The sequence below is a fragment of the Ixodes scapularis genome, unplaced genomic scaffold, assembly GCF_016920785.2.
Source record: "Ixodes scapularis isolate PalLabHiFi unplaced genomic scaffold, ASM1692078v2 PGA_scaffold25__3_contigs__length_428684, whole genome shotgun sequence".
Lineage (NCBI taxonomy): Eukaryota > Metazoa > Arthropoda > Arachnida > Ixodida > Ixodidae > Ixodes > Ixodes scapularis.
In genome coordinates this window covers 72,491-79,792 of record NW_024609852.1, presented here as the reverse complement: position 1 = coordinate 79,792, position 7,302 = coordinate 72,491, and the positions used below count along the sequence as shown (strand labels likewise).

The following is a 7,302-nucleotide window of genomic DNA, read 5'->3' as shown; positions in this document are numbered from 1 at the left end:
GGCTGAGCCTCCACTTTGCTCCTAAGCGAGAAAACCAGGCTGCTTCGCCGCAATGCTTTGGTTTAAAGTGGCGAAGCTTGACACCAGCATGCCGGGTGAAGTGGTGATGCTTTCTCTGAGGGCGCTGGCGCAAAGCGCAGTATTGGCCACTCAAGGATGCTGGAAACTTCTGTATATATTTTTTAATGGTGTATGTATTCAACTCACACTTTTGTGTTTTCATTCCAACTCTTTCAGCCCTCGATGATGGTGGAAACACGGTCGGATTGTCTGCTCACCGTGGAGCGGATTGCCACAACACAGATGAAGCGGGCCACCAGCCTCTGCTTAGATTCCGCCCAGCGAAGAACTACGAATCCTCAAAGAACAACAGCAAGAGATCATGCCAATACTCGTGGTTCGAAAGGTTTTCCTGGCTTCAATAAATCGAAGACTGCAATGTTGTTTGTCAGAAATGCATCCAAGCATTTAGAGAGGATCTCTGCAGTCATTGAACCCAGTTTCATGAAAACTGGATTTTCAAACTGGAGGAAGGCACTCGAAAGATTCCGCGGTCATGAAAAGAGTCACTACTATGTCGTCATTCTTGTACAGTGCCAACAGCACTGCATCATCGCTCCACAACATGGGACAACATTTGAGAGGCCCGGTGGCGCAACGGTAGCGCGTCTGACTCCAGATCAGAAGGTTGCGTGTTCAAATCACGTCCGGGTCAGGTTTCTTTTTTTATTCTAGTAATCGAATTGTGATCTTCAAGATTGATGCACCATTTCTTTTCTTTTCAAACTCTCCAAAAGCGTCCGACATGACCCTCAAACAATTCAATCGCGAGAAAGAAAAACTGTTTATTCGAGTGAGCATGGGAGCCACGACTTGCGTCCTTCTCCCCCTGTCCCAATTCCTTCTCTTTTTTTGTGTGTGTGTGTTTGTGATGAATTAGGTGAAAACATTTTTCTCATATTTAGAAAGGTCACAAGTTACATGTGTCTAACAATTGGTAATGACATTCATCAAAAATGTTGTCTTACGACCAGTGCAAACGCACACACCGCTGACGTGTTTGTGAAGGTGCTTGTGGAGGTGGTTGTGACAAGGGTGGCATTCAAAACGCCGAAGGTCAAAATGCCGAATTATCGGAATGCCAAAATTTAAAACACCGAAAATACAAAAAGCCGAAAATCTAAAAAGTCGAAGCTTCGAGAAACCAAAAAGCCAAAACATCGAAACTTCAAAATGCCGAAACATCACCTAGTTATAAAGACATATAAAGTTCCTTGGCAGGATCAATTTTCTTGGCAATGTGATCAAAGTTAGGGGAGAGCTTCCGCCGGCCGATGTGCGCGCTTTCGCCCTTTTTTCTAATAGCCATGAAAGGTTGTCCCCGAGTGTAGCTTCCCTCGCATGGTTCAAGCCTTTAAAAAAGGAAAAATATATTACTGCATATCCCCTCGCATAGCAGAGCGATTCCTTGTTTGTTGCATTTCAGACAGATAAGTTTTGTGCAATTCCTTGGAGAAAGCTCAGAACGTCGACATTGTCCCGGTTGCCCAGAGCAGCTGCCAAACAAATTTCGCGCAACTTTTGCTTCTTGCTTTGAGAGCGGCAGGGTTGGCCTCTGATCGCTCCATCCATGTCGTCTTCGACTCTATCTTGCGTCATTTTCATGGTGGTGATGAGCCGGAAGACGCTTACGTGGTGTCCACCAACCAATACCTCCCATCAGGGCCGTACCCAGAAAAAAATTTCGGTGGGGGGGGGGGGGGGGGGGGGAGTTTCGAGGACAACGGCGGCCATTTTGTCTTATTTTCGCCTATAAATCATGTGCATCGGTGGCATATAATGGAGAGTTATAGCAAACCGAAGAACCGGTCCCGGTTTGGTACCCGGTAGCCGACCGGTGCCACTGCGCGTGCGCAGAGGTGGAGATTAAAATCGGCTGGCTGCAAGTGCACCGACCAGGGCCGTACCCAGAAAAAAATTTCGGGGGGGGGGGGGGGTCAGAACCCCCTAACCCCCCCCCCCCCCCCCCCCTGGTTACGGCCCTGCCTCCCATCGTCGGTGCCATGCCTCAACGGCGTTGTTGCCCCTTGTAAATTCGTTCTCAGCGAGGGCAAGCACATTCCAGAGGGATGGCGGGAATACCGGTGGGCTTCGTGTGATCACGACGGTGTTATCCCGGCAGCACGGCGGGGTGACTTCCCAAGCAGGTAGTTGTCCTCCCACCATCGCGACAGGTCAGAGGTATTTGCGGGAAGAGTGGTTTCAACTTTAAAGGACGCATAGGCATCTCGTACTTCTTCGGTGCGCAAGAACGAAAGGGCTGTAAGCTGCCTCATTTTGATAGGGAAGCCACCTACATCATTTTTGTAGAGCACTGCCGGTCCTAGGTGCTGCAGACTGCTCTATACTGATTATCACAAATAGAACAGACAACCATGCACATACGGCGACGGGAGCAACGACCGAATACCGTTGATTGCTGCCAATTCGAAGTCTGTACTCACAGTTCTTGGATTTAGTGCAAGTCCCATATCTGCTACGAAATTGAGCACTTCAAAAAGCGCCTCGTACGCCATCCCGAGCATGGCTTGCGTGGGCCTTCGAGATGATCTTGTGAGTACCCTCTAGAGGAATGTAGGTAATCATTATGGCGTTGCATTCGCCTCGCTTCTCGCTCCTCCAATAGTGTCTAGAACCTACTTTCTTGTCAAGCACGTAAGTCTTTACAGCTAACTTTTACTTTTTTTCTTCTGGGAGCACACCACAACTGCGTCTTCGTCCATTTCCCTCCAAATCGATGAAATCATTACTGCCGCACATTGCTGCTGCTCTTGTACTCTGAACACTAAACAGCGCTGTTTTTTTGTTTTTTTTTGCTGATCATTTAGAGCTGTTTTGTCCGACTGATATGCCTAGCTTTACGACAGATAGAAGGATACGGAATTTTACATCCATTTTTTTTTCTACAGAAACTGGTGTCTTGGCAGAACGAGTTAAACAGGCTCGTGTCAGTGGAAAGTGTTCTGCCGGAAAACAAGCAAGTGGTAGTCACAAACCACATCCTTTTTTTTTTTTTTTTGACATGATTTCCGGCTTTATCTTTTTTTGGCATTTCAATTTTTTGGTATCTCAATTTTTCGGCATTTCAATTTTTCGGCGTACTGACGTTCGGCTTCTTGATTTTCGAGGTATTGATAGGGACCCCCTCGCAGGTGAGGAGACCCGATGCCAGATTTTGCTGGACAAAGACGTGGTCCAGCCGGCTCGACGACACACCCGCAACCACGCGGGATCGTACGCAGTGCCGTGTAGTTTGACCCAGATGTCGCGCAGGTCCAGAAGCCCGAGAAGCCGAACAAGCCCCTGGGCGCCAGAAGTGTTCCGCCACGACCAGGCCCGCGAACGTCTCGCGAGGAGTCTGTTACACAGTTGAAGTCTCCGCAGAGTAAAAAAAAAAAAAAAAAAATCGTCCGCGGGAACATACAGTTGAAAGCTTTTAAAAGGTCCCCAGTTAGCGCGTGACCGTGGCGAACATCAGCGTAGACACTTATCGCCCGAAACTTGACATGACCGACAAAAAACACTGTACACAAGGACGCGACCGTCCGGTTCGCACCGTAAAAAAGCACCTTGAAGAAACAAAGTGCACTCCAAGAAAAAAGGGTGTAGTCGGGTGTACCAGGCGCACATGCACCCTTTTCCTGAAAGATGCACCCTCCGTTGCCCAGCCAGTGTACTTGTACATCAAAAAAGAGCATCCTCCTCTCCCTTAAAAACCTCTAGGTGTATCAGTGCACCGCCACGCAAGCCACGCGCCCGATCAGCTTGTGCTTGGATTCCCCCTTCGGGGTCACTTTTGGGTTGGGCAGTTTCTTAGGAAGTATGGAGCTTATGGTGGCTGCCGCCACACTGACTGCGCCGGCAGAGGGCAAGGCGCCCGACGGCAGCGCCACGCGACGGCAGGGCGCAGCTGGGGGGAGGCGCAGGGGCATTCGGGGTCGAGACGAGGAATAAAGAAGACGTAAGAAACCCTTCCTCGTTCTTACGTGTTCTTCCGGGGTGGATCGCACGGACGAGAACCCCGGGCTTCCAGGCTGTGGGCAGAGAAACCTACAAGCTATCCTGTTCACTTGGTATTGACAGTAGAGTAGACGCTATGCTTGTTTTAGGCCAATCATGTCTCCGGTAGGATCACGAGACTACTGTCTCCGAGCTAGAGATAAGGCAGAGCACGGCACCTGCCTGAAGGCGAAGACCACGGGTAGCATCCACTGCACTAATAACGCTGGGTCGAACTTTCAAGAGGATATAAGGAACAAATCCTCAAGTTGTGTTCTTTGTTGCGATGCCCCTGAAGATAAGCCTTTGCAAGGGCACCCTCTTTCGGCCTTGAAGGATCTGCTAATTTCCTACTCCTTTCTTTTTCTTTCTCTCCCTGAGCTGAAAGCGTGCAAGAAGGTCCGCAGTCGCCGGACCAATGAACCGGAGGCTTTTTTATCCTTGACTCCGCGGTCTGGGCGCTGGTAACGGCAGGAGCGCGATCATGTGGTAAAGGTTTCACGGATGACGTAGTTGCTCTTTCCGATTCCGGAATCTCTGAGTCCCGGCCTGGTTTCTTGTGTGCTGTGCCGGGACCAGCGGGGCTGCCGGAGATTTCGTCCGGGACAACGTATTCGGGTGTACCAAGGCTTCCAGTGTTTGAAAATTCCTACGCGTACATCGGCAACGAGCGATTTCTTCAAAGAAGTCAAGGCATTCATGTGATACGTTTAGTGTTCGGTTTGGAAAATCACTGCTTCTGCCACATCATGCTGAATCTTCACAGACCCCTTTCTTTTCGTTTTTGTTTGTGTGGTTGTTCAGCAGTGCCCGTGTCGACATATATCTCGGATTAGATATTTAGTGTCCGGTATTTTCATCCTAAGTGTGCTGCTGCCTAAGCCTTTGCAGCGATTGACCGCCCCCACAGCAATTACCGGCCCTACCACAGCACCTCTAAAACTGGGCAGTGTATTTCCTAGCAGCCGGAAAAATAATTTCCCCGAAATTCTATCTGCAGTCGCCTGCCATTAGCTGTCTACAATCATGTGATAACTGCAGGTACAATACTGGCTTTCTTATTCTCGCGGCGTTTTGTGAAAACGTGCTTCATGAACAACTTGTCGTTGATACATGTTTTGTAGACACGTTTCGTCGACACTAAAGTTTCATCGTCTATCGTTACGCGAAATGCACGCTGTAGGGACATTTCGTCGCGCGTGTGTCTCTGAGGCGCGTGCTGACCGGCCCAGGCAACTTGTTCACGTCGCTTCGTGGCGATAGTCAGCGGCGGCTCATTACAAAAATTTTACCCCACCTGTGCCACCCGTACATGTCACTTCGCGCATACAGTCTGGGGCGGCTCATTGCAAACAAAAAACAGAGAAACTAATATAGGAAAGCTAATCTGAGCTGTCTATGAAACATCGCGTGTCGATGAAACGTCGTTCAATGAAGTAAATATATCGGCAATGAGTGGCGACTGACGGCAAAACTTCGAGTAAATATTTCTGCCGGCTGCTAAGACACTACCTAAGAATCACCCTGATTCTTGTTTGCTCAGTAATCTTAGCTGTGTAACAGCTTCGCTGTACATCTTCACATATCACGGATTGCTTACAGGTTTCTACTTTTTTACAGAATAGAAATTTTACAGAAATAAACTTCTTGGAGATTTGAAAACAATCCCTTGGGTCTTTTTACCTGCCTTTTTGAAACCACCTGGGCGCGTACATTTTTTACAGGTTTCCTTAAGGTGGGTGCACAAAGAGGTGAAATGGTACACCAATGAATGAGGTGTATCTATGTTCCCTATGAGCGAGGTGGGTGTAAAAACGGTGTAATTGTAAACACAGTAGGCGGGTGTATCTCTGTTCCCTATGAGCGGGGTGAGTGTAAACAACGGTTATGAGTAAACACTGTTGGCGGGCGTATCGTTACTCCCAAAACATTGCGTTTCTGTACAGAAGAAAATACGTGTACACCTTAAATTGGGCTGTACCTGCACACCGAAACGACACTGAAGGTGTAAGAAACATGTAGTGACACCCCAATATTAGGTGTATCTGTGCACCCCTGAATTCTGAAGGTGTATCAAAGGGTGCACATATGCACCCATACAAAGGGCGTATCTACGCACCTAGTCTTGGGTGTATTGTACACCACGAGTGTCGTATATGCGGCAGCACTTACACCCCCTGTGGGTGTGCCCGCTACACCCTTTTTTGAGTCTGCGGAATATTAAAATGCAAAACACCATGCGCGCAAGACGTTGCGAAAAAAAAACAAGGAATCGAAAAACGCGCCTTAAAGGCCGGCCCGCAAGCAGAGAGAAGGAACCCGACCCTCACTTTCCTTCTCGCCACTGTGAAAGGAGGAAATCGCCTCTCGTTTGCTCCTCGCCATTTTCCGATTTTTTTTTTTTTTTTTTGCTAGCTGCCTGTTTTTTTTGTTTTTTGTTTTTTTTTCTTTTTTCGACAAGTTTGGGGTGGAAGGAATGAAAGCTTCTAGGATTTGAAAAGATTATCCAGAAGCCAGCCGGCACACCTGCGACAAGGAGCTGAACCAACCGAGTAGCTGTTTTGAGCGAGCTTGGCACTTGCTCTTCCCAACGAGTTGCATTGGCTCTTTTTTAGCATTGGTTTGGAGGACGATTCTTGCTGTTGTGAGAGCACAAATACCTTGTTCTGCTCAAAGAAGTAGTGATTGAAGTATCAATTTTAATATAAATATCTGATTTGGCATCTTTCGTTGTCGGATTCATGGCGACAACGGGAATTACGAGCGGCGTTTTCTGTATATCAGGGATGGCGCTCCATAGACCAGTGGTTCTGAATCATTATGGTTCGTAAACCGGCAGAGGTGACGGAGGACCCCATCCGTTGTGGGTCTAGCACTTTTCGGCGTAGAGCGTTTTGCTGTAAAGCATTTCGGTGCGGACTTTTTGGTGCACAGATATTTCAGTGTACGGACTTTTGCTGCAAAGACTTTTTGGTGTGGGACTTTTCGGTGCGCGGATATTGCGGTGCACAGACACTTTGATGCATGGACATTTTGATGCATGGACATTTGACATTCGACGCTATGGTTTGCTCGCCAGTATCTCTTTTCCAACGTACGCAGACACGCTTCACATCGTGTTTGCGCGTTGAGTTGATAGAGATAGTCTCCTCTATAAGGTTTTGGCTTTATTATTGGTCCTACGTGTAGGAAAGGACCCAAACAGCAAGACGTTTGAGGTTGTTTGTGTATTCAGAACAATTT

At 48.1% G+C, this 7,302-nt stretch overlaps 1 non-coding gene across 1 annotated transcript; it reads left to right on the top strand.

Annotated features, from left to right (window-relative positions):
• The first annotated feature begins 643 nt into the window (after nt 1-643).
• On the top strand, nt 644-715 carry Trnaw-cca. Its single transcript has one exon. It is a non-coding gene; the product is annotated as a tRNA-Trp (tRNA).
• Nucleotides 716-7,302: the final 6,587 nt, after the last annotated feature.